At 48.7% G+C, this 25,919-nt stretch overlaps 1 protein-coding gene across 1 annotated transcript in view; it reads right to left on the bottom strand.

Annotated features, from left to right (window-relative positions):
- The window catches only part of TRERF1 (transcriptional regulating factor 1), a 207,532-nt gene that overhangs the window by 48,475 nt on the left and 133,138 nt on the right, over window positions 1–25,919 (bottom strand). Inside the window, 1 exon segment of the mRNA XM_053905007.1 lies at window positions 21,449–21,563. The gene's annotated coding sequence lies outside the window, so the exon portion shown is untranslated.

Genomic DNA, 25,919 nt, shown 5'->3' with positions numbered 1-25,919 from the left:
GCTCCATCAACGCTCCGCGAACTGAAAAGCTGAGCCAAACAAATGAGACGTAGCGCACTTCACCCCTGACATGGACCCAGGGACAGAACCTATTGTTTTCTGTTTCAGGCCGAGTGCTCTGTAAAGCGCCCGATTCATGGAATACGGTAGATTATAAGGCTCTACACAGACTTCTCAGCACAGGAGTTTTTCTGCACAGGGCCAGCTAGTAAATATTTTCAGGTCTGCAGCATGAAAGCAGCCACAAAATCATATAGCCATGAATGGGCGTGGCTGTATTCGAATACAACTTGATTTATGGACACGGAAATTGGAATCGGGGCAGAATTTTCACGTATCAGGAAATATTACTGTTTTTTCTTCTGATTTTTCTTCAACCGTGTAAAAAATGTAAAAACCCTTAGCTCACAGGTGGTACAAGGCTAGGTGTAGGCTGGTTTTGGCCCCAGCCAAAGTTTGCCGACCCTTGTTCTGGTGCATCAAAGTCTCCCCCCCCACCCACCCCACTCCCTCTGCACCCCCAGGGCACCAGGAGACAGAACACAATCTTCAAGGAGGATATGTGTCCAAAAGGACTACCCTTTGAACCAGAAAGAGAGACAGGGAGGAAGTTGACTTTGGCCGAGGACCCAGCGGGACTTGTTTGCTTATAATTCAGCAGGGGTAACACCCTGCTCCCGCCAGACCACCACCGCTCGCTGGAGGAAGAAAAACCAAAAAGATTTTCCTTCTTCCGACACTGGGTCATCATTCAGAGACTGTATACACAATTCCCCAAATGACTTGGCTTGGGTTTTAGGCAAGCCCTTCCCCTCAGGTCTGTCAAAGGAGCTCCATTTGGATTCTCCTGGGATTCTCCTCAATCCAGCTCTCTCCCCAGCTCCCCAAGGAGGCAGAGGCCAAGGGCAGCTCTCCAAGACGTGGGCCCATGGTTCATGGTCTCCGTTACAGCAACGTTGTTGTTCTAAATACTTTCTAATTAGTCTTCTGAATAAAGCCGGTGGGTATTTTATAATCCTATAACCCAATTACCACGGACAAGTTCTGCCAACGACAGTGATTAGCACTGAAACGTCCCCCCTCTCAGAGTGACTGGCCTGCTCTTGTTCCTTGGTGGCCCGCTGCTCCTTGCCCTGGGTCTCTGCTGACCCTCCACTGTGGGAGGACTTCCAAGACTTCCTTTGGGCTCCAAGGGACACTTATTCCTCCTTCTTTCAGACTCATCTTGTGGCATCAACTGTCACTCTAATAAGCCCAGGAACGAGGAAGAAACCTGACTCACAGCCTGGGAACCTGCAAAATGGAGTCTGGATTTTGCTTCTTGCGGACAGCTCTCCATCAGGAAATGGTGACTGGAGATATTTCACTTTCTGATGTGCGGGTTTCTGGTCCTCACTGTCACTGCTCTCTCCTCTGGGCTAGCAGTAGTTCTCGACCAGGGAATTAACACTGTCCTCCCCTGGTGGCGACTGCCACAGGCCCCTTCTGTCCAACCCCAGCTGGCATGGAGGATGTGGATGCTGAGGATGTGGGGAGATAAGGGACCAAAGGAATCTAGGATGGCTTCCTGGAGGAGGCGGCTATGGTTGGAGCATGCCTTGTTGATATATTCCTGTATATAGTTTTTCAAACCACCCTCCTCCACAAATGGCTAGGCCTGGGTAGAGATATTAGGGATATGGGCATTGACTCTATGATATGGTACAGTTAAAGATTTTATTTTTATTTTTTTAAGTAATCTCTCCACCCAGTGTGGGGCTCGAACTCACAACCCCAAGATCAAGAGTCGCATGCTCTACTGCCTGAGCCAGCCAGGAGCCCCACATGATATGGTGCAGTTAGATAGAGGGGCAAAGGAGGAGCCAAAAGGAGACCTGGGCTTTGGCTCCACTGACTCTCTGTGTGAAAGTGGGCAAGTCATTTGCCCTTCCTGGACCTTGGCCATGTGTTTATACATCCAGAACTACTACTAAGCCAAGTTTTTCTAGAGGAAGCCTAAACAAGATGCGTAAAATCCCTGCCTCACCTTTTATCAACTTGTAGAGGCTGCTAACTGTTCGGCATCTAATTAGCATTCCAGGTGTGAAACTGGCAACGGTTCAGGGGCAAATGCACCCAGCTTGGATACCACTGGTGTCTATGTCCTCTGGGACAGAGAAGTGAAGAGAGGAGGAGGCAGCTGATGTGAACTGACGTGGCCCAGCCCTTCCTGACTCCCAGCACCGCCGGACGTAGCTGCTCTGGGAGACCAGAGTGAGGCTTGCTTATTCGCACCCAGTGAGATCCACATTCCTCACATGAGTACAGATAAAGTCAGTTACATCCCAGGGAGAAGCTGACACGTGGAGGCAGCGTAGGAAACAATGACCCCACACTTAGGGCACCTTAGGTCTTAAGGGAGAGATACAATAGGCTCTGGGTGGGGTATGCCAGGGACGAGGTCCACACGGGTTGCCTGATCCTCCAGGAAGGCTCCTCCCAACTACAGCTGGTCCCTCCTGGTGACGGGGAGGTTGACAGATGACGCAGCCAAGAGGTCTGCAGAGAGAGGGTGGGGCAGGGGAATCACCTGAACAATCCCCACATGAGTCGCTGAGTGACCCAAACACCGGCTACTCCATAATTACAAGGTTCTCCTAAGAAGGAGTTGTTAGGAGAGTTTCAGAATCAACCAGCAACCACACTGAAGACCTACCTGTGCCAGGAGACTTGACCAGGTCATTGCCGTTGGCCTCAAGAGGCCTACAGCTGAGCGGACTGGGGACTTCATGGCCACTGCCCGCCCTTTATGTTCTTTCAGACAACCTCACACCAAGGACCTCCTGCACCAGGACTCTGCTAAAGGGAGATCAAAACCTGAAAACCTGCACTTTAAGCTCACAGTCTGGGGCGGGGAGGGGGCAGGGGCGGGGCTTCCTAAAGACTCCAAGGAATTTCACAAGGAGGAGGCAAAGGAGGACCTCAAAGGGGGCAGGGGCGAGGTCATTCCCACCAGGGCCCATGAGGCACAGTGGGCAGACCCTTGCTGTTGGGGACAGGGGTGCGTATCTCTGTAGGGTGTCCATCTGGAGGGGTCCGGGCCTGGGGCCACAGGGAGGATCCACCACTCCTGCCCCCGAGGACCGAGGACACCGCTTTTGTGAATCAACACTTGGGACTACAGCCAAAGAAAGGATCCTCATCCCTGAAGCTGTCCAGGGCAGGGCAGGGTAGGGTAGGGCAGGGCAGGGCTGGGAGAATGGAAGATTCCCCTCCAGCTGCTCTGACGAAGCCGTAGGGAGTGTAGGGGATGAAGACGGGCTGGAAGGTAGGTAGATCTGGGGGGTAGATCTGACTCCTTTACCTTGCCTCCGACCTCAGGGTGAATTATTATTACCATTTTTAAATTTTTTAATGTTTGTTTATTTTTGAGAGAGGGAGAGACAGAGCACGAGTGGGGGAGGAGCAGAGAGAGAGGAAGACACAGAATCCGAGGGAGTCTCTGGGCTCTGAGCTGTCAGCACAGAGCCTGATGCAGGGCTCAATCCCATGAATCATGAGATTATGACCTGAGCCGCAGTCGGACAGGGGTTCAGCTCCCAAATGGAGCAGCTGGCTTGGCTTTGGTCTGAGGTCTTCAAAGACATCAGGATATAAGAAACAAATGTCCCTGGACACCCAAGGTCTTAAAGATGGGGTCGGGGTCTTGGGGAAAACACACTTCTTCGTGGAACACAGCTTACAGCTCACTGGGAAACAAAGTAAGTGATGCTCCCTTGTATGTAAAATAATTGCGCCTCAGTGTTCTTTGTGCGTGGGGTGTCTGTTGGTCTCCAGGAGGTTCCATGGGTTATGACGTCAGTGCCACGTTTGGGCATTCTGTAAACAGCAGCAACACAGCCCCACCCTGGGGCAATGCCATGGCCCCTAGGCTCTTCACTTGGAAGATAAGGGGGCTAAGTCAAGCATCCGCACGGCCCTTTCTGTCTCGGAGTTCTAAGACTTTGGGGGGAATTGTGGGACAAGCTAGAGGGACCTCTGTGTCAGGGGCTGGAGGCCTTCCCAGAGGCACTTCCTGAGTGGCTCCCTCCGCCAGGCCCCCGTGGATTGGATTCGGGCCCATCATCATGGCGCACGCCCCCACCTTTCCAGATCTGAGGGCAGCTGGAATCCCATCTTGCTCAGCCCTGGGACCCAGCCTGTGCCTCACGGCCTGGCACCATGTAGGTGTTTGCTCAGTGAAGCCAGACACAGCGCCTCAGAGCCCACCTCAAACGTCCTGTCACCCTGTAGCCCCCTGACCAAGATGTGACTCAGTGGCCTTGCTGCCCCAAGATGTCTCCTTTGTTCTTTGTTGTGCTGAGGGAGGTTGCCCTGCTCACTCAGATGACAGGGCTCCTTGTCCCAGGGCCCTCAGGAAGCTGCTGAGTGCAGGGAAGCAAATAGTAAACAGACCACGGGGGTGAACATCCTGCAAGGGACAAGCTGATAGAGCTGTGGAGACCAGTTTTGTCAGGAGGGCCTTCGTTCCAAATCACAGCATGCCACGATGAAGAAAAACTATGATTTAGGGGCGCCTGGGTGGCTCAGCCGGTTAAGCGCCTGACTCTTGGTTTCGGCTCAGGTCACGATCTTCATGGTTCACGAGTTCGGGCCCCGAATCTGGTTCTATGATGGCAGCACGGAGCCTGCTTGGGATTCTCTCTCTCCGCCCCTCCCCCATGCATACTGTCTCTGTCTCTCTCAAAACAAATAAATACACAAAACAAAATTAAAAAAAAAAAAGAAAAGAAAACCTGTGTGCTTTAATTTATAGATGCTTCTAAGGATTCAAACATTATAAAGCTGGAAGTGAACATGCCCGACAACCCCCTCACCCGAGATTCCCACTGTCAACAGTGGGAATGTGGATGATGTGGAAAGCCACAAGGGTTGGTTTCCATCTACCCAAACGGCTACTGAGAGGCCTCAGGGAATCAGGAGGGTATCTTACCTTTTCTGAATTTGCTCTCTCCTCTGGTAATCCTTTATATCCCCGAGAAGCCCCCAAACCTGTCTGGACTTGCCCAAGTCCGATATCCAGTTGGTCACTGGCCACCATTATCTCTCTGTCTCAAATTCTTGCCCAGACAACTTCCCTTTGCTGCTCTAAGACCAGGGCGCTGCCGTGAGGCATCCCCCAGGGGCCCCTGTGGCTGAAATCAGAGGGTGGAAATAGAGCCCCTAAAGGCTGGGGGCCTCGGGGAGAGTGAGAACCAAACCGCAGAGGGAGGATTTACAGGCCCAGACATGCATCCTTCTGCTTGTTGGAAATATCACTCCATCAGGGAGTCACCTCAGATATTCTATTTTCCAACCAAGGCCAGAATTTAAGTTCTAAAGGCGCAGAATTGTGTCTTAATAGCTCTATTTTTATGTCTCGCCCTCCCTTCTCCACTGTGCCGTGACCAGTGTTGGGCCCAAAGCAGATCCACTCAGTGTTCACAGAATTCGGCAAACAAGTTTGTCAAACATGAGTGCTGTGTGCCTGGCTAAGGACCAGGAGGTGAAGGAGACACTCCTCTTTCCAGGAAGCTGGTGAGGCCCAGGGTTAAGCCTCGGATGCCAGCATAAGATTGTCCCCAACAGTGCCCAGGTGTCCTCCAGCCCCGGGTGGAGGACGACTGCGGGGAGGTGCTGATGGGAGGGCAGCAGGACAGACACCCAATGCCATGCGGGTGAGCTGGACTAACGCTACCGGGCAGATGGGAAGGAAGAATGATAAAGATAAAGAAGAATGGTAAAGAAAGATAACAGCTAACACGCATGTGATGCTGACCTCGGGCCACACGCAGTGCCAAGTCCCTTACACGCCCCTCACACAACCCCCCCAGGTGGGAACCTGCACCCATCACACTTCACTACCCTACCCATCTCCCACTGACACCCTGTGACAGCATTGATGTGCCCCCTATGAATCTCTCTAAGACTCTCTTCAGGATATACACCCAGGAGTTCAGAATTCCCCTTCTAGTAAGCTGGTTACAGACAACAGATGGACACATCCAAACAACCTAGACACAAGCACACACACTGTGGCATTGTATTGAATAGCCAAAGATCGACATCATCTCAAATGCCAATCACTAAGGGACTGATTAGAGATAATTAAGGAATAACCACACAATGGAATACTATGCAGCTGTTAAAAAGAGCAAAGAAACTCTCTGTGAACTGATATGGAAAGCTTTCCAAAATTAAAATAGAATATACATATAGGGGCGCCTGGGTGGCTCACTCGGTTAAGTGTCTGACTTCAGCTCAGGTCACGATCTCGCGGTTCGTGAGTTCGAGCTCTGTGTCGGGCTTTCGGAGCCTGGAGCCTGCTTCAGATTCTGTGTCTCCCTCTCTCTCTCTGTCTCTCTCTCTCTGCCCCTCCCCCGCTCACACTCTGTCTCTCTCTCAAAAATACACATTAAAAAAATTTTAGAAAAAGGAATATACATATATATATGTAAATAGTTGATCCTCATTATTAGCAGTAATATGTCCTGTGAAGTCACGAACAGTGTACCACTGCTTCCAGAATATGAGGTTAGGTTCCCGTGAGCCTCTGATCACAACCTTGTTTTTATGTGTGTTTCCGTTCAAAGCTACCTTATTTAATATATATATTACTGATTCATAAACAATGAACTCACAGCCGGCAGCACTTTCATTCTTATTTAAATAAAGCTTATCTCATAAGTATTTTCCCCATAAGCCACACACAACCTCCTTGCACTTCGGAGCACTGGATAGCACATCGGCACCACACCTGGGGGCCATTTTAAACAGTGAAATCAACAGGAAGCACAAGAATGTGAAAAATGTGGCACCAAACAGACTGGGAAAAGGACACCTGTTTGCAGCACAAGAGCCGAAACAGGAAGGCAATGCACCACGCAGGTCAACCTCAGCCGGGGATGCGTGTGGGGCAAATCAAACGTTCCACTGCTCTGTGCACGTCCGCCAATGACTTCGAAAGTGCCGCGAGTATGGACTTGGGGGTTGCAAATAAATTTGAGAGAGTAGGAGACTTTGCAAACATGGAATCCGTGAATCATGAGGCCCGACTTATATTCACGGCTGGTTGTTGGGCATCAAGACAATCTGCAAGGATCCAAGAAACCGGTAAGAGTTGTACTTGGGGTGGGGTAGGGACGGGAGGGGCTGTGTCCGGGCTGAATGGGAAGAGAGTGGGAAGGAGACTTCATTTTATAACTTTTTATATTTCTCTCAATTACTAAACCATGGGAAGCTATTACCTCTTCAAAAACAAACAGACAATAAAACACTGAAAAACCTGCACGGACACTTACAAAGCCCTACATTCATGCCTTAAAATTTTATGGTTTTTTAAAAAAATTATTTAATGTTTTTATTTATTTTTGAGACAGAGAGAGACAGAGCAGGGGAGGGGCAGAGAAAGGGGGAGACACAGAATCTGAAGCGGGCTCCAGGCTCTGAGCTGTCAGCACAGAGCCTGATGTGGGGCTCGAACTCACGGAGTGTGAGATCATGACCTGAGCTGAAGTCAGACACTCAACCGACCAAACCACCCAGGTGCCCCTTAAAATTTTATGTTAACTTCAAATGCAAATATCTTACTAATCTTTTGAGGTGGGGCCCAGGCCTTTGGGTGTGGATCTGTGGACGAGAGCTCTGCATTTGTCTTTTCTGCATAAATCACCCCGGGATGCGTGCATAACCTGTCACTTTCTAGTCCGGTGTCTGTAAAAAGGAGCTGAAAACTGAGGACGCCAGTCAAGGAGCCACGGCGCAGACTCCTCTAACAGACGCGTTTTCTTTCTCCACCTAGCGCGGGTCTCCAGCAGTTGTCGTGCACACACCTGGGCAGGGGTTTTCTTTGGGTGGCTTGCTTTTATAAATTCTTCCTAAAGCGTTCACTTGCCTTTTCACAGAAACCGCATTTCTATTTCTTTTCGGCTTTCAGAGGTCATCAGCTCACGTCACATTTCATCTACACGGTTACGGAACTGAGTACAACTGTTGGAAGCAGGTGCCCGTGTGGCCCCAACCACACCTGTGAGGGAGGGGGCCGTGTGGGTGGTCTGGGGGGCGGGGGAGGGGGGGGGAGAAGGGCAGGTGCCAATCATTAGGTGAAGGTCGTTGTAGAGTGCATCACCTGTGTGTGAATGTGCCTTGTGAACCACAAAAATGCAGTATGTCGCTGAACCACACCTTTGTGCATTATTCTTTGTGCATTTTACATGTCAGCTCTGTCCACGGGTCAGACAGACTCTCTGGGGGCAGAGGACTGGTCCTCGTGGTGCTCAGAGGGGTGAGGTAGTCCCTCGGGGAACAGTTTCTGGAAGCCAGATGCCTTTTTCAAAGGCCTTCAAGGTAGGATTTCTGACAGAGGACATGTAGCCATCACGTTTGAAGGTAGAGGAAAGGCAGGTCTATAAAATCTCCTGGAGTGCCCTACTAACCCGCAGAGAAGCTATTTGGGACATAAATCCTCAGTCTGAGCGCCCCCCCCCCCCCCCCCCGCTGCTCCTGGCTGAGGAGAATCCCCTTTTGGGGGAGAGGTGGCACCCCCCGGCTGGCAACAGGGGCAAAGCGCCAAGGTCCGTGACCTGAACCCAAAAGGCCTTTGTCTCAGCAGTTGACTCTGACTCTGTTTTGCAGAGAAAATGGAGATTGGAGGCATTTACTCCCTCTGCTTCCTGGGCCCCACATGAACTTTCACCCCTCTACCCTTGCCCCAACTCTTTTTACTCGTCTTAAGTACCAGAAGGGCCCGAATCAGAAACCTGGGACCCCCAAGAGCCCAGTATCCCCTTACTTCCAATAGGTTATCAATTCCTGTCGGCCTCTCTTCCATGGCCTTGCCTGACCATCTTCTCCTGTCACTCCCCTGCCAAGTCATGGCTGGCCTCGCTCCCTCCAGCCCACTTACCCCCCAGGAGTCCTGTCCACGCCACCCCTCTGCCCGAAACGTCCAGCGTCCCCCTGGTCAACAGGAGAAGATTCCCAACAGCTCAGCCTGGCACACGGGGCCCTCACAATTTGGGCTCACCTACCTGTGCAACGATTTGCCCATCCATTCACTCATACACATCCTGAGCACCAGACCTATGGAGCTACTCTGAGCTTCCAGAATACTGGTCCCTCTGCCTGAAATCACTTTCTCTCATCTTCCACCTTCTCAGGCTACAAGTTCCTGCTCAGACTTAACATCTTTTATGAAAACTTCCCCTGACTCTCAGCCATGCATTATAACAAAAAATTTATTGAGTGCCTACTATATACTATACAGAACAGGGGGTGGCTAACACAACTTGGTGTCAGCTCTCATGGGGCCTGCAGTCTGGAGAGGCAGTGTCAGACACAGAAAAATGTAACTCTGTGACTGTGATGGATGTGATGGATGGCTATAATAACGGGCCGTGACCTCAGCAGAGAGGTCTGGGAAGGATCCTCTGAGGACGTCACAGTGAGGCTGCAATGTGAAAGACGAGAAGGGTGTGGAAATGATGTGAACTGCCACGTTCCATACAGTCAAGAGCAGTATGGGCAAAGGTCCTGTGGCAGGTGGGAACACGGTAGACAGAAGGAACAACAACAACAAAAGGGCCAGGGTGGCTGAAATGCGGGATCAAGGGTCATGGTGATAAAACTGGAAGCGGGGCAAGGGCCAGACCACCCAAGGTTCTTGAGGGTAAGGAGTTTTATCTTTATCCTAAAAGTAATGGGGAACCATAAAAGTAGTTTCAGCAGTGTGTGTTTGTGTGTGTGTCGTCCAAGCATGTGTGACTCACCAGATTTCCATCTTGAAAAGAACACAGTGTAGACCAGAAGTCAACAGAGTTTTTCAAAGTAAAGGGCCAGACAGAAAATATTCTTGGTGTTGCAGCCAGATGGCAAAACCAAGGCTATGATGTAGACACCTATGTGATAAAGGATATATAAATTTCTACAAATTTTTCAAGGAAGCTGAAAACATACGAATAATGGAGTACTTTTTTTTTTGTAATAGAGATCTGTTAATGGGGAGAACAGAAAGATTTTTTGGAGGGATAACATTTTGCTTAATTGGGGTTCAAAGCCAGTGTTCCCGTATCATCAAGTGTTCATGTGTATAAAGCATTTTGAGCTCATGGGCCATACAAAATCAGGCAGCGGCGGATTTGGCCCACGGACCACAGTTTGTGGATCTGTGGAGCAGATGTGGACTAGAGATGGGTGAGTGGGGATGCAGGGGGGACCTAGTTCTATGGTGGTCCAGGCCAGGCAGCTCGGATGTGAGTAGTGACAGAGGGTTATTTGGGGGTGAACGTGACAGAACTTAGTGGTGGATGGGTACAGGGGGGCCAGAGGGGGAGGTGTCAGGATGGCGCCCAGATGTCAGGTTTGCACCTGTGAAGACGGGGAGTACTGTGAGAGTTCAGTTTTGTTTTGAGACCTACAACAGAAGCTGCCACTGAGGCAGCCGGACCGACGGCTCCCAGGCTGGGAGGTCTGTGAGTTCTGCGAGAGCGCAGAGCGGGGCTTGAACTCACAAACCGTGAAATCGTGCCTGAGCGGAAGTTGGACGCTTAGCCAACTGAGTCACCCAGGTGCCCCTAAGGAGTGCCTCATCAACTCCATCTTCAGGGACCAGCATAATATGTCGTACCCATGGGCACTAAGGACATGAGAGAGGGAGACAGGGTGGGGAGAAGGGGAGAACTTCTGTTCCTACAGGATAACATGGAGAAGACCCCCTCAATTCACAAAGGAATCCTTCTCTGAAGAGCAGACCATGTCCCACGGCTAACCTTCCCAAGAGCTGCTTTTGATAAGGGTCACTGGACCCGCCCCCCCTACCCAGTTACGTTAAATCATCCAAGCGTGTGAGCTCACACACATTTATACACAAATCTCCTCCCCACCAACCCTTGCAACATGATTTGTGGTGATAGTGTATTAATAACACACCCATCAGCTGTCAGTTCAACATGTCTAAATATTATGCTCCATCACCCAGAACATCATTTTTTTAAATTAAAAAAAAAAATGAAGTGGCAATTCCACTCACAGCAAGGAGGGTAGAAAGGGAAAAAAGCTACAGGTTAAAGAAAATCAATTTTTCTCTTTTCCTTGTTTTTTTTTCCCCCCCTCCAAATAAAATAAGAAGCTCGTGGTTCCATTTCTTTGACAGCCCTGGGATGAGGTCAATGCTGAGATACAGAGTGGCCTGGCCTGATGACCATGGGGCGTGTTTGCAGGCATCTGTAGAGCTCAGAGCAGACAGGTCCCCTGGTCCACAGCCACAGATCATCTGGGCTCCAATGTGGAGTCTGTGACAGGGACATCAAGGAGTTCACAGGAGGGTGTGCATTCTGGAAAGCAGTGAACAAAGCACAGACATGTATTTTTGTCCACAATTTTGTTTGGTCCTCACAACAATTTTGTTTTGTCCTCACAACAAACCTGTGAGGTTAGAAGTGTTTTCCCTATTTAAAAGACGAGGGGATTAATATGGAGGGGATAATCTGCCCCAGGTCACACAATTAGTGACAAAGGTCTGGGCCTCCAGCCCTCTGACGCCCAAGGATGAGGCTTCCTGTGATCTTCTGCAGTGTCCCTGGTTCCCCATCACAGATCTGATTAGCATGAAGCTACTTCCCTAGTTGGAGCCGTCCGGCTTTCTCTTTGACTTCCCGAGGGTCAAAGCCAGTTTTACCACAGTACAGACATGCCCTGGGAATCTGGCCACCAGCACTTAGCAACCTTCAACCCTCCAGCACATAGCCATGAGCTTGGAAGCGCTGGAAAAGAAGCTGATGCACTTTACAACAAAAAAACCTATTTCGAGTCCGAAAGGGATAAGCTCCAGCTATCCGGAAATTTTTTTTTTTACTCCTCAGGAACTTCTCCCTGGAGAGACACAAATGGCAGGCAGTTTCCTCACAGAAATGCCGAGACCGCTGTTCTGCAGTCAGAAGACCAGAGTTCAAATCCTAAGCTCCCATTGGCAAAGTAAGAACCCAGACCCAGCAGGTTGATCTTGTCTTTTTTAATTTTTTATTTTTTTTTGGCGGGGGGTGGGGGGTGAGGAGCAGGTTCAGTTTCGACATCTGTAAAAGAGGGATAACAATACCTACTGTTCCAGTTTTTTGGTGAAGATTAAACCAAGAGAACGTACAGGACATGCATGGCACCCAGTGAGGACTCACGGAGGCTCACCACCTGGGGTGGGGTTCCTGTTGTTTTGTTATGACTTGGGTACAGTTTAGATCGGGCCCAATGACTCAGTCAGGATTGAATTGGTGTGGTTATTCGTTTCCTGGGCAACCCTGAGCCCTCCCTTTGTTTCACTTAGCAGATTGGTGCTCAGGGGCAGAAGCTGCCAGAAGTGGACACGATAAGGAAGAGAGAAACACTGTATGAACCGTCCGCTGGAAAACCTCCGCAGTCTGGGGCCCTCTGGTGCAGGGACTAACAACCGTATGTACCCCACTACCCACTGCATCCGGGTTCATTCACCTTCATCCCTAATGAAGATGGGGAGACACCATGGAAAGCCTCACCTTGCATTTAAAAAAAATTTTTTTTAAAGTTTGTTTATTTTTGAGAGAGAGAGAGAGAGACAGAGTGTGAGCGGGGCAGGGGCAGAGAGAGAGGGAGACACAGAATCCGAAGCAGGCTCCAGGCTCTGAGCTGTCAGCACAGAGCCCGACGCGGGGCTCGAATCCACAAACTAAGCCTCACCTTGCGTTTTAGCACGTCATGCACTAGGCAGAGAAATAAACCGAAGAATGTAATTGCTCACGTGACTTGCTCATTGTTGAGGGAAGATTTCTGGGCCAGGTGCGCCCCTGCAAGACAGGCCTCCGGCCCCCCATGGGTCAGTGAAACTCAGGAGGTACCTGAGAGGGACTCTGACTCAGTCCAAGTCCTCCCATGTGGTTACTGGTAATGAAGGAGGTGCCCTGCTCTCTGGGGTCTAGCCCTCAAGCAGTTCAAGACCCCAAGAAGAAAAGAGAAGTAATTATTTAGTGGCCATCTAAAGCTTAACAATATCTGTGGGTATCATTAAAGAAGAAAGGGTGTACCTGTTACCCATAAAGAGTCATTTCATTCCTGCCATGATACCAGATAAGGAGACAGTCTACTTCCTTTCCTGTTTCAAGAGGGCCCCCAGCTCTCAGATTCCTGGAAACCGTCAGTAACTCTGTCCCTAGCTGCAGTTTCCTTACTTTTAGTCACAGCCTCTGGGCCAGCCTCAACAACGGTCCCTTTAAGGAAGTTGGGACACACTGTGTGGCGGGGCTGTCCCAGGGAAGCAGGCCCGGGGTGGCTTCGGTGGCCCACATCTGCCACCTGATCCGGTGGGAAAATGAAAGCTTCCCCAGCGGAAGCACCAAACTCTCTCAGAGCTCATGCCAAGGCAGGTGTTCGCAAAGGAAAAACGAGGCCAACCTAAGCTTCAGTGTGTGGAGGGCACTCTCACATCCATTATTTTTCTGTGAGGCAGGCCCCGCAGGAGGCCGCATTCCCATTCTGAGCTAAGCTGTGGAGGAAGAGATTTCCAAAGGATCCCCCATGCCAGTATGAGAAAACCCGAGGGACTCGAAAGCGGAGGCCTCTGGTCCCAGGCCAAAGGGCCCCCTAGAGACCACAAAACCACTGCCACTAAAATGAGACTAGGGCACCCATGTGACTTGAACGTCCTCCAAAAACACTAACAAGAAGGCATCATGAAAGTGCAAAAAACCCAAATTCCTATTTATTTCTATTCCATCGATAAGTGTCCCAGCCTTCTCTCAATAGCTCCTATTTTGTCTGCCTTCTTTCCCGCCTCCCCCCCTCCCCCCCATTGTTGGTCTTCTGGACCTAACCCAAGTCTCCCCTCTCCGTTTGATTATGTGCACATAGATTATCTCCCTCTTCATGGGACACTCACAGGAAATTTAAACATTCTCAGACGGGGTTCTTTTAAGCCCACTTCCCCTGCCCTCCACCCCCACCCCCCACTCGGTTGCTGCGTATTCAGGAAATGCAAACCCAATATAAAGATAACCCGGACCAAACAGAAAAGGAGACTGGCCCTGTGACCTTGTTGGGCAAATGACTTCCCCTCCCTGCATCTCAGACTCAGCTTCCGCAGAACAAGGAGGTTGGGCCTGATGGGCTGCAAGGAGGTCCCTCCGGCTCTGACCTGCGAAGGCTCAGATGGCTGAGCCTCGCTAGCCCCTGCCTGGTCCGGGGACACACAACAATCCTGAGTCAGGATACTGAGGCAGTGGGGTTTTCTACCACCTCACACTACCCGTAAGCATCCTAATCTACGGTGGGGAAAGAGCGATGGGAGCCAGGATGGGAGCCTGATTTCAGGCTCAGTTCTGCCATCTTTAGGAACAGGGAAGAGAGTGAGTGGGGGAGGGTACCTGAGCAGACTTAAGCTCCAGCTTCAGGGTTTTAATTAAAAACAAAACCCAACAAACAAACAAACAAACTCCAGAATGTATATAACTAATATAATAAAGATTTTAAAAATATTTTTAAAGGGGAGCCCACCCAACAGTGAGAAGGAACTAATGTCAATCTCCAGAGCAGCACTTAAAGACTCGGTTTAAGACCTCTATCCATTGGGGGCGCCTGGGTGGCTCAGTGGTTAAGAATCTGACTTCAGCTCAGGTCATGATCTTGCAGTCTGTGAGTTTGAGCCTGGTATCGGGCTCTGTGCTAACAGCTCGGAGCCTGGAGCCTGCTTCGGATTCTGTGTCTCCCTCTCTCTCTCTGTCCCTCCTCTGCTCTCTCTCTCTCTCAGAAATAAATAAACATTAAAAAAAAAAAATCATCTATCCATTGGCTTTTAGTGCCCCTGCCAGCATAGGAGTCCTTTGCCTGGGGCTCCTCTGGTCTCTGTATCCATAATAATCCTGGCTCCCCAAACTCCCCCCAAACTCCTAGACAGCCCCAGACATAATGTGTTGGACATAATGTGTTGAACTTCTTGGTTCTGGAAAACGGCCTCCACGACTGCACCTAGAATAAACCCCTTGTTTCCCTGTGCGGGGCTGACAAACAGAACTTGGGCTGGGTTGTCATCCAATGAAGAATATTTCATCTACCAGTTGAGCTCTCCCGGGGCAAAGACGGTTGGATGGCATAAGTAATCAATCTTGGCTCACGGCTCTGAGTAACTCGAATGGAGGAGGGACAGGAAGCATGAGTCATCATGGGGAGAGAGCTGTTAATAGACTTTGAGGTTTGCAGGCAGGGGTGGGGTTCGGCCTGGCCCCTCAGCTGGGTGGAGCGTATCTAGGACATCATCTTGGGAGTTGTGGAGAACAAAGAAGCCCCTCTCTAGAACCATAGCAACATCAGCGCTCAGGCTCCTAGAACCTGCATCCTTCTAGATAGTTGAGCAACACTTGGAAAAGGAAGACAAGTAGTTGACTCCAAGTAAATCACTGATACTTACAGACTGCATTTTTAAAGAAAGTTGCCAATCACTGTTTTACAACAGTGAGCTGAGGACCTAGAGTCAACTGAAGCATTTGTTAGTGAGACAGAAGCCAAATGCTAATCCACCCCAAGACCACCATGTTCACTGGCCACGACTGGTCAAACACACTTGGGAAGCTTGGTGAAACACAGTCAAACGTTAACTGCAGGACTTCTCAGGGCTTTTGATATGCTAGTGGACATGGCTCTCCGAGAGGAGCCAGCCAGAAGCACCGCACTGAGTCTCACTGGCTCGTGAGAACACCCATCTCTGTTCACGTTGGTTCACACCTTTTCTACACCCAGCTGCCTCACTCTACCTGCCCCATCGGGCCAGCTCCAGTCTGCCTGCTCCAGCCTTCCTTGGCCACTCAACAGGATACAGTGCTGTCCCCCTACGGCAACCCATTCTGTATACCCAACACTTAATCTCATGAAGATGGTTTATCCGTTATGTCTGTTTTTGGTCATAAAGTCTTTTCAAATTAATACACTCTATTTTTTAGAGTAGTTTTAGGGTCCCACCAACTCTATGCATTTTTTTTTTATGCCACTTGCCTACTGTATAAAGCCTACGGTCACTATGAATAGCAGACGCTGAATAAAGTCATTGCCTGACAGATCTCAAATCAGGAAGCGATATAAATCTGAGAGTGATATAAAGCCACTTAATAGAAGGGCGTGTGTGAAATAAAGTGTCACGCCGGCTATAAGGATGAAAGTAAAATGGACAGTGAGGGCCACCTCTCTCTCACCCTCGCTGGACATGTGTCCAGTGGATTGGTTGTGCCATCCCTTGATCTGGGGGGTCCACAAAGGAAAAGTCCCCAGTCCACAAGGGAAAAGTGTCATGAGGCCCCAGCCCCCTCACGGTTCCATGACAGAGGGCACATCTTGGAGGAAGGACCGAGATTCTTGAGTATCTCACTTCCAGAACCCTTGGTTTATATCCTCTGCAAATACTGGCCAGACCAGTGTAGGCTCTGTTTTCCCTCAAACTTTCTTTAAAAAATACCCCAGTTTGAAGAACATAATGGTGAAGCTGGGAATCCCACACTGCCCCTAGATTTCTGCCTCCATTTTCATCATGTTTCGTAAACCAGCTTTTGTCAACTTAAAAGTATCACTGAACGAAAGCTCGGGCCTTGAAGGGGTCTGTCTCAGTCATAATAGCATCGACTACCACAGACTCAGTGCTGAGATGCTTCAAGTTCCTGTCACCAGCTCAACGTGCACAGTCTTACTTAGTCCTTAAATAGGTCGGTCTATTGTCCCCCTGTTACAGATGAAGAAACTGAAGCTCAGAGACCCCGAGCTAGTAAGTGGCAGAGTGAGGTTCAAACTCAGCTCTTTCTCCCTACCCCCAAAGCTCAAAAAGCCTACCCACTGTGCTCTGTGGCCTCTCCTCCAACAAACGAACGGCACATACCAAGAGACGGAAAAGCCGACAGCAGAAAGGGTGGGGGCAGGGGAAGAGGAGGGAGGAGACTGGGAAGGAGAGAGTGGCATGCAGAGGAGAGGAAGCTGAGATTTGGAGGAGATGCACATGTGTCTGGCACTGGAGCCAGGAGGCCTTTGAGGAGTGGGAGTGAAGCGGGAAAGTTGCTGGTGACTGCTGGAGAAATAGGCCACAAAATATGCAGAAGCCATTTCCTCTCTCAAGGAAGATAAACAATAGATTTGTAAACAAATTTCCCAAAGCTGTTCAGCTATTTAAAGCATTCTGGTAGGGACTCCTTATCCCTTGTGAGCATAAAGTTCATCCACCAAAAATGGTCAACAGTTACCTTGGGGAGAGGGAAAGTGGGAAAGGGGGACAGGAGAGGACATACCTCACAATGCATCACCTGTTAGCCCTGTGACTGCAGCCAGTTACGTGCCCTCTCTGAGCCTTGGTTCACTCTTCTGTGAACAAGGACTAGTAGCTGCTGCCCCTCAGAGCTATGGTGGAGAAGAAAGAAGATATACTTTCTGGCAATATGGCAGTCCAGATGCCCTCTTGACTTTCCCTGTCGAAACAACTGACATGCTGGATAAAATGTAAAACAGAAGAAATGTATACACATCACCGAGCTGTGCTAATGGAAGGATTCTTCAAAGACCAAAAACAAACCCAAAGCAGCAACCCTCAGAAGTGTAGCAGCAAAGCTGACTTTTGCCCTGAGGGTTCCTGTCGAACCCTAGAGATTCTATGCTTGCCAGGAGAGCTGCACAGGGCTCAGGGGCCAGAAGAAAAAAACCTAGTTCCTCCATAAAGTTGGGGTGGAAGGCCCCACCCTCAGAGAATAAGAAATAAATGCACAACACAGAAGGGGACTGCAAGGAAACCTGACCTTGGGCTGGTAGAATGGGAGACAGATCTCTCCTGGAAATCTGTAACCACAAGCTGGACCTCACACAGGTTTGGAGTTTGAATTGATGCTTCTTATGTAGCTAGAGAAGTCTTCGGCAGAAAATCAATTTAAAGTGATTTCTGGATGTTAGTGCCCTGCAAGCAATTAGCAGAAATTAATACAAATTCTCTCTGGAAAAGTCAACATCAACGAATACCTCAAGTAATTCTTCAAGTTGCAAGGATAACGAGCAGTGCACAGGAAACAAGGCACCATGAGTACTAATCAGCAGAACTAGATCCGCAAGCATTTCAGAGTCCGGAATTACCAGACACGAAATGTTACGATGTCCAAATAGCTACCTGAATATATTAAAGAAATAAAAAAAGAAGTTTGCAAACATGAGCAGGAAATAGGAGACTAGGAAAAAAATCACCAAGCAGATCTGAAGTATAATGAGCCAGAACTTCTAGAAACGATAAATGAAAGTATCAAAAAGAAACTGGATGCAATCAGTGGGTGGATTAAACAGCATTTGAATCACAGAATACAGGAGTTGGATGGAAGGCAGATTTGAAGTAATTATTGAGTTCAGCCCAGAGAAAAAGAGAGGTTAAGAGATACAGAGAGCAGGGGCGCCTGGGTGGCTCAAGTCAGTTGGGCATCCAACTTTGGCTCAGGTCATGATCTTACGGTTTGTGAGTCCGATGTCTGCCTCTGAGCTGTCAGCACAGAGCCTGCTTCAGATTCCGGGTCTCCCTCTCTCTCTGCCCCTCCCCACTCACGCTCTCTCTCTCAAAAATAAATAAATGTTAAAAAAAAAAAAAAAAGATACAGAGAACAGAGTGAGAAGGCCTAACATAAGTCTAATAGGAGTCAGAAAAAGGTATCAGAGGGAACAGAAAAGAGGCAATATTCAAATAAATGAAAGGTGAGAAATTTCCAGGACTATTAAAACCAAAACCAAACAGACAGACAAAAACCGTTGTTTTTAACCCAGCCAGAAAGAAATGCCAGGTCACTTGTAAAGGAACAGCAATTACACTGAAGGCCGACTTTCTCAACAGCAATCTCAAGGCCAGAAGCAATGAAATAACGGCCTCAATGACCTAAGAGAATATATTCAGTAAAGCTACCTCTCAAAATGGAGAGCAAAATAAAGACATTTATTTTCAAGCCAACAAAAGCCCCAAAACCAAAGCAAACTGGAAAAAATCTTTGAGAATTTACAACCAACAGGCTCTCACTAAAGGCTGATGCTGAAGTATTTATTTCATGCACAAGGAAAATGACCTCAGATTCATGAAATAAGGGTAAGAAAAGATAATGATAAGTATGTAGGTACATCCGTATCAACACTTACTATATAAAACAACGATGTCTGACTGGTAGGGGAAAAAACCAGGACAGGATGAAAACACAGCATAATAATTGTATAGGGGCACCTGGGTGGCTTAGTTGGTTGAGTACCCAACTTCGGCTCGGATCATGATTTTTCAGTTCATGGGTTCGAGCCGTGCTTCGGGCTCTGCACTGACAGCTCAGCGCCTGGAGCCTGCTTCAGATTCTGTGTCTCCCTCTGTCTGCCCCTCCCTGCTCACACTCTGTCTCTCTCTCTCTCCCCAAAATAAATAACCATTAAAAAAAATTTTTTTTTTAAATAATTGTAGGGGAGCCTGGGTGGCTCAGTCAGTTAAGCGTCGGACTTCGGCTCAGGTCATGATCTTACGGTCCGTGAGTTCGAGGCCTGTGTCAGGCTCTGTGCTGACAACTCAGAGCCTCTGGGGCCTGCTTTGGATTCTGTGTTTCTGCCTCTCTCTGCCCCTCCCCGACTCGTGCTCTGTCTCATGCTCTGTCTCGCTCTGTCTCTCAAAACTATATAAAATGTTAAAAAATAATAAAATAATTGTATATAAATTGGGAGAGGCATTGAACTAGAATTGAACTACTGTCTGGTTCTTGCATTGTTGGGGAGGAAGATAAAGACCCGGATTAATTTTAGCCTTCGGTAAGTACGCCAGTTATAACAGCTGGAGTAAATACTGAAAGATCAGAGTGTACAACTTCCAAATAAGACGATGGAAAATGGAATGAGGGAGAAAAACACCTCAATCTAGAAGAGCAGAAAAAGTTGCGAGTATATAAAGGTGGTACAAACGTATCTGAATTCACCAATAACACACACTGATTCTAAACAGCACTGCCTTAAAACATGTAAAACAAAAATTTCAGCACTACAAGGAGAAACTGACAAATCCAATGGGAGATTTTTAAGATAACATCGATAATCGATAGAGTCACTGGACAAAAATAGGACGTATTATGGATGATCTGAAAAGTATAACAGACCAATTTATTTTGATGATCATATACAGAAAACTATATCCACTAATTATAGAATACACAGGTTTTTCAAGCACTCATGGAACATTTGAGAAAAAAGTTGAAAAGAGATAATCTATAAAAAAGGAGCACACAGAAGGGGCTCAATGCTTATTTCAAACTCTCTCCAAGGATCCAAACCTATTCTGTCTTGATGTACTTCACGTCTAGCACAGTGACTGTCCCAAAGGAGGCTCTTTTTTTTTTAATTTTTATTTTATTTATTTTTAAAATTTACATACAAGTTAGTTAGCATATAGTGTTATAATGATTTCAGGAGTAGATTCCAGTGACTCATCCCCTATGTGTAACACCCAGTGATCATCCCAACAAGTGTCTTCCTTAATGCCCCTTGCCAATTTAGCTCATCCCCCCACCCACAGCCCTTCCAGCAGCCCTCAGTTTGTTCTCTGTATTTAAGGATCTCTTCTGTTTTGTCCCTCTCCCCATTTTCATATTATTTTTGCTTCCCTTCCCCCAAAGGAGGCTCTTTAAATGGAGTGAAGAAAGAATGATGAACGGAGGCTTCCCCGTTGAGTACGGCACAGGCTGGCGAGTGGCAGGGCCAACACGGGAGCTCTTTCCAACATGGAGAGGGACAAGAGGACAAGGTGAGTGGTGCCAGTCTCTAGGGGGAATGGATACAAGCAAGGAAAGCAAACTCATGACAGCCATCTTCAAATGTGAAGAGGGTCACATGGAAGAGTTTCTGGAAGTCCAGTCTTTGTGGTTCCAAATGGCAGAGCAGAGAAGGGCAGACAGGAATTACAGAGAAGAATTTGTCCCAAACCAGGAAGAGTTTTCCAATAATTCACTGCTCAACACTGGTTAGGAATTGGCCTGGGTGATCTTCTAAGACCCCTTACGACCCTATGTGGGACAGGAGTCTGTCTGGGATGTCTTGGGAGTCCCAGACCATGGAGTGACGGTCCTTCCAATGCCATTCTTCCAGAGATTCCTTCACCCAAATTTCCCTGGCTCTACAAGTCCTAAGAGATCTGCCAAAGGTCCCAGAGTCAGGAGGTCGTAGAGGACTAATGAGAGCTTAAGGCCCTAAATACTCAATTCAGCGTCGTTTCTGTTCCACCAATGTCCTGTCTATTACCTGCAATGGGCATGCTTTGCCCTGCCAGGCTGACATGCACTTTCTAAGCCTACCCATGTGCCAGTAAACCCCATTCTCCCAGCACAAGGTGCGAGATCACAAGAGCATAGAGAATGAGTTAGAATAACAATGCCTGAACCTTCCAGGAGAAGGGAAGCAAGCTCACCTTGACCTCCGCAGCAGATGGTTGAGTTGGGGGCTTGGCTCTGGGGGCTTCTCCTGTGGCCGGCCAGTCATGCTGCTCTCATGCTGCTGGGCAGGTGGGAAGAGGAGGCCTGGTTCTGTGGGGGAAAAGAGCAGGAAAGATCACTCCTTCATCGTTCACTCCTAGCTCTCCATCACCAGCCTGCAGGGGATACCAACCAAAAGCCCAGGGAGTTCCTGAAGCTGGCCTCACTCACTCTCATGTCCTCGGGGAGCGGGCATGGATGAGACAAACATTTCCCGTGCCCCATAATGTGCCATGCGGGGGTATGAGGAACAAGGCGACAAAGATGAATTAGATGTATTCACTGTTCTCAAAAAACGGTTTAGCAAGAGAGAGAGGTGGGGGGGGGGTGCACATTTCATTACAATATAATTTGGTAAGTGCTGTGATTTCCCCAAATTCATTCAACAGCCTACCTGTCCCACAGGGGAGCAGAGGCAGCTCGAGCGTACTCCGCACGAGACTTCCCAAAACGCTTGTCAGGAAGGGCGAGGTGTCCCTGTTTTTGTTTTAATTTCCAACCCACCGCCGATGAAAAAACACTTTTATCAAAGGTAATAAAAATGAACTGGTAGAAAAATGAAACGAAAAACTGCCCCTCCAGAGCACCACCTCTCAAGCTATTCGATTCGACCGATTACCCCGTCCAGTCGGTACAGAGGTTTCCAAGTGCTTACTTGCCCTTTCTGTACTTGTCTTGCAGCCCGGTAAGCGATTTGCAGCTAGCCATCATTCCACAGACCACAGCCGAACAGCATCGCTAGCTACAGCAGAAGTTAGTAACACAGAGTCGGGCTTTCCCAAGACGTCTGGCTGATCTCTGGGTTCAGACGGAACGGCTCACAGTACAGCGGATGTCAAATTCATCAGATCAGAGAGCCTCTCTCCGGGAAGGAGGGCCACAGCAGGGACTTTGGGAAAGCGTAGGAGATAGAGGCGGTGGAACTCGCTGGGCTCAGGTTACAGAGCACGAGGCTCATGGAACCTGGTCAAAAGTTGTGTGCCCTGCAAGGGCTCTAGCCTCAACTTCTCAACCCTAACTGTGGCCACCCCAGCCGAAGCCACGGCCCTGAATAGGAAGGACAAAGTGTCATCTATTAAAACGGACTGGGACATTTCGGAAAATAAATCAGTTCCGAAATGTCAAGAGGGCTGCTGGTGTTCATTCCTATTATTTAATGCCATAAAAATGATTTTTTTTTAAATTGAGAAATCCTTTGTCTGTGACAGCCAGCTCCAAAAAAAGCCTTTAAATGCCTATTGCCTTAATACTTGAGGGAGAGATTACAAGTCATTTTCACCCATTTGAATGTTTAAGAGAAAATGTTCGTTCTTCTAAACTCTCAGCTTTTAAGTAGTTCTTATTTTAAACTTTAGAAGATAAGTCTATAGAAGAAAAACTTCCCTTCTCAAAGTCTTTTTTTTTTTTTTAATGCAAACAACCCATATAGCCTCACTCCCTGCTTCAAATGCTCAATCATATGCAATTTGGGAGTTTGTCACTCATGAAATTCTAGCGATAAGCACATCATAAACAGTCCTATAGCAACAGAATGCTTTTGAAGCGATGTCTGTGATGTTATAAAGATTGTATATCATCATCTCTGTATGCTGGGAAGGTTATGGGAATAACTGTTTATGCACAAATAAGTCAATATAGTAGCTGGCAACCGGAGAGGTAGACATTAGCCAGAAGCTAACCCGCGGCGTGGGGTGGGAAGCAGGGACGGACTTCCAAGACTTTCCATGGCTAACTTCCCTGATGCAGCCTGAGTCCCTGCAGCCGGCTGTCTCATGGGCAAGAGCTAAGCTTAGACAACCAGAGAGTCAAATGTTATTGGTCATCTACTCTGTGTCAGGCGCTGGGCTAGCCTCCCACGTCTCAAGATGGGTTCTCCTACAGAGAGACCCAAGACAGACACAGAAGCAGGTAATTACAACCTCCCTACCCTGTTAAGAAGAGCATATTGGCTGGAGCTAAGGGAGAGGAAGTGAGGTTAACCAGCTCAACCCATCTCTCCAACCGTTCATTCATCTATCCAATGGTGACTGATGACTAGTATGTACCAGGCCAAGTGCAAGGCACTAGGCAGAGAACAGTTGAGACCAACGTGGTCCTTGCCTTCGTGGAGCTTAAAGTCTAGCGGGAAAAACAAACATCAGCAAATTAGAAATAACTGTAATCGTGATATGCTCTAAAGAAGTATGGCCTCTGCTATACGAACATGTGACAGGGGATAGACCTAGCATGGAAAAGGGTCACTAGTATCAGTCTTTAATCTGAGCCCTAAGAATACATTAGTGAAGCAAAATAGGGAGGGCAGGAGGGAAAAGAGAGAGAGAAAAGGTGCTGCCGACACAATGAACAGGCTGGGCAAAGGTCCTATGGTGGGAAGGAGCATGTGGCATGTTCTAGCTATGAAAGGAGGCTTGTAAATCACATCAGTTCTTGGCCTCACATCATGCTTCAATCACTGTGGTAGTCAAGGGAAGCATTCAAGATGTGCAGGTTTTTCAAAAGTGCCCGAGAAGGGGAGCCTAGGTAGCTCAGTTTAGTTAAGCGTCCGACTCCTGATTTCGGCTCAAATCATGATCTCACGGTTTGTTGAGTTCAAGCCCCACGTCGGGCTCTGTGCTGACAGCGTGGAGCCTGCTTGGGATTCTCTCTTCCTCTCCCTCTGCCCCTCCTCTGCTTGCATGCACTCCCTCTCTCAGAAATAAAAAAAAATAAGGGGCGCCTGGGTGGCTCAGTCGGTTAAGCGTCCGACTTTGGCTCAGGTCATGATCTCAACGTTCGTGAGTGCGAACCCCGCGTCGGGTTCTGTGCTGACAGCTCAGAGCCTAGAGCCTGCTTCAGATTCTGTGCCTCTGGCTCTCTCTGCCCCTCCCTGGCTCGTACTCTGTCTCTCTCTCTCTCCCTCTCTCAAAAATAAATAAACATTAAATAAATTTTTTTAATAAAATAAATAAATAAATATATTTTTTAAAAAAGTACCCAAGAAGTTACATATGTCAAGCCAGGAGTGTAATAAGGGTGCACAGAGATACACATAAGGTGCAATTCTCTCTCCTCCTACACCGGCATGAGGCATCCAAAATAGGGGCCACCTTGCTCTCTACCTCCAATTTCCGACCAGGTTGTTGGCATTATTACCTATTTTCTTTTCAGCAGTGGGTGACTTGGCTAAATTCAATTTGGCCAGTAGTAAAAATTAGTTGGTGAACGCTGAGAAGACAGACAGTGTGTGCATTCTGGGATGTGAACAAGCATTCCATTATTAAGATTATTGCTAGAGAAACATCCTGGGGGGTGGTACTTTAAGGAAGTTTATACAATTTCATGTATGGAACAGGAGCTTTGGGGCGTTGGGTTCAAATCTGACCCTGTCCCCTCACTGGCCACTTGGCCTTATTCTTCTATTTAAAAAAAAATTTTTTTTAATGTTTATTTATTTTTGAGAGACAGAGAGAGAGAGAGACAGAGCATGAGTGGGGGAGGAGCAGAGGCAGAGGGAGACACAGACTCCAAAGCAGGCTCCGGGCTCCGAGCTGTCAGCACAGAGCCCGACGCGGGGCTCGAACCCACAAACCGTGAGATCATGACCTGAGCTGAAGTTGGACACCTGACTGAGCGAGCCACCCAGGCGCCCCTGGCCTTATTCTTCTATTACAATGGGATTAGCAGTGCCTCCTTGCAGGGGTCTCAAGGAGATCGGCAAAATCAGCCAGCACACTGCCTGGCTCCCAACAGGCCCTGCATAAGGGGTGGTATAGCATCACTACACGCCAGTTAGCGGGGAGCAGGGACCGCCATGCCCCTCCCTCAATGGGACCATGAACAGGAGTCCACGAGACGATCTCCCAGCCACTACTGGGGCTGTAGGGCAGCTCTGCAAGGGCTCAGGGGTCACCCAGCAGTGGCCAGTTGCCCTGATGACTCACTGTTTCTTGGTGTGTGCCCTCGATGGTCCCCGGCCACCTTGCTGAGAGTCCCCACTCCACACCAGGGTTAACCCTCACTGAGCCCCACCTCATCTGCCCCACGCTCAACTGCACCGGAGGAATCCAGATGCCCCTCCAAGGATTTATGGGTAGCTCCAGCCAGGAGCTCTGGGCTCCCACCACTAACAGCTAGAGTTCCTTCAGACAAACATCTGAGTCCCAGATGCCTGAGGGGATGGGACAGCGACCAGATCCTGAAGACCCAACAAGCCTAGGCATGGTCCTGGGACTTCCCAGCGATCACCTCTGATATTTACAACCATCCTGCAGAGTCACTGTGGGGACGACCATTGAACAAGTAGGAAACTGAGGTCTGCTGACTTGCCCAAGACCACAAAACTTGAGTGGCAGAGCCAGAACACGAAGCCCGGAAGCCCTTCCTCTTTACTCCGTTGCCACGCCACCTTACGGGGGGGACAGAAATCTT

The sequence above is a fragment of the Panthera pardus genome, unplaced genomic scaffold, assembly GCF_024362965.1.
Source record: "Panthera pardus isolate Hobbes unplaced genomic scaffold, ASM2436296v1 HiC_scaffold_17, whole genome shotgun sequence".
In the NCBI taxonomy this organism is placed as follows: domain Eukaryota; kingdom Metazoa; phylum Chordata; class Mammalia; order Carnivora; family Felidae; genus Panthera; species Panthera pardus.
The sequence above is the reverse complement of the archived record's forward strand: the minus strand, read 5'-3'. Positions and strand labels throughout refer to the sequence as shown.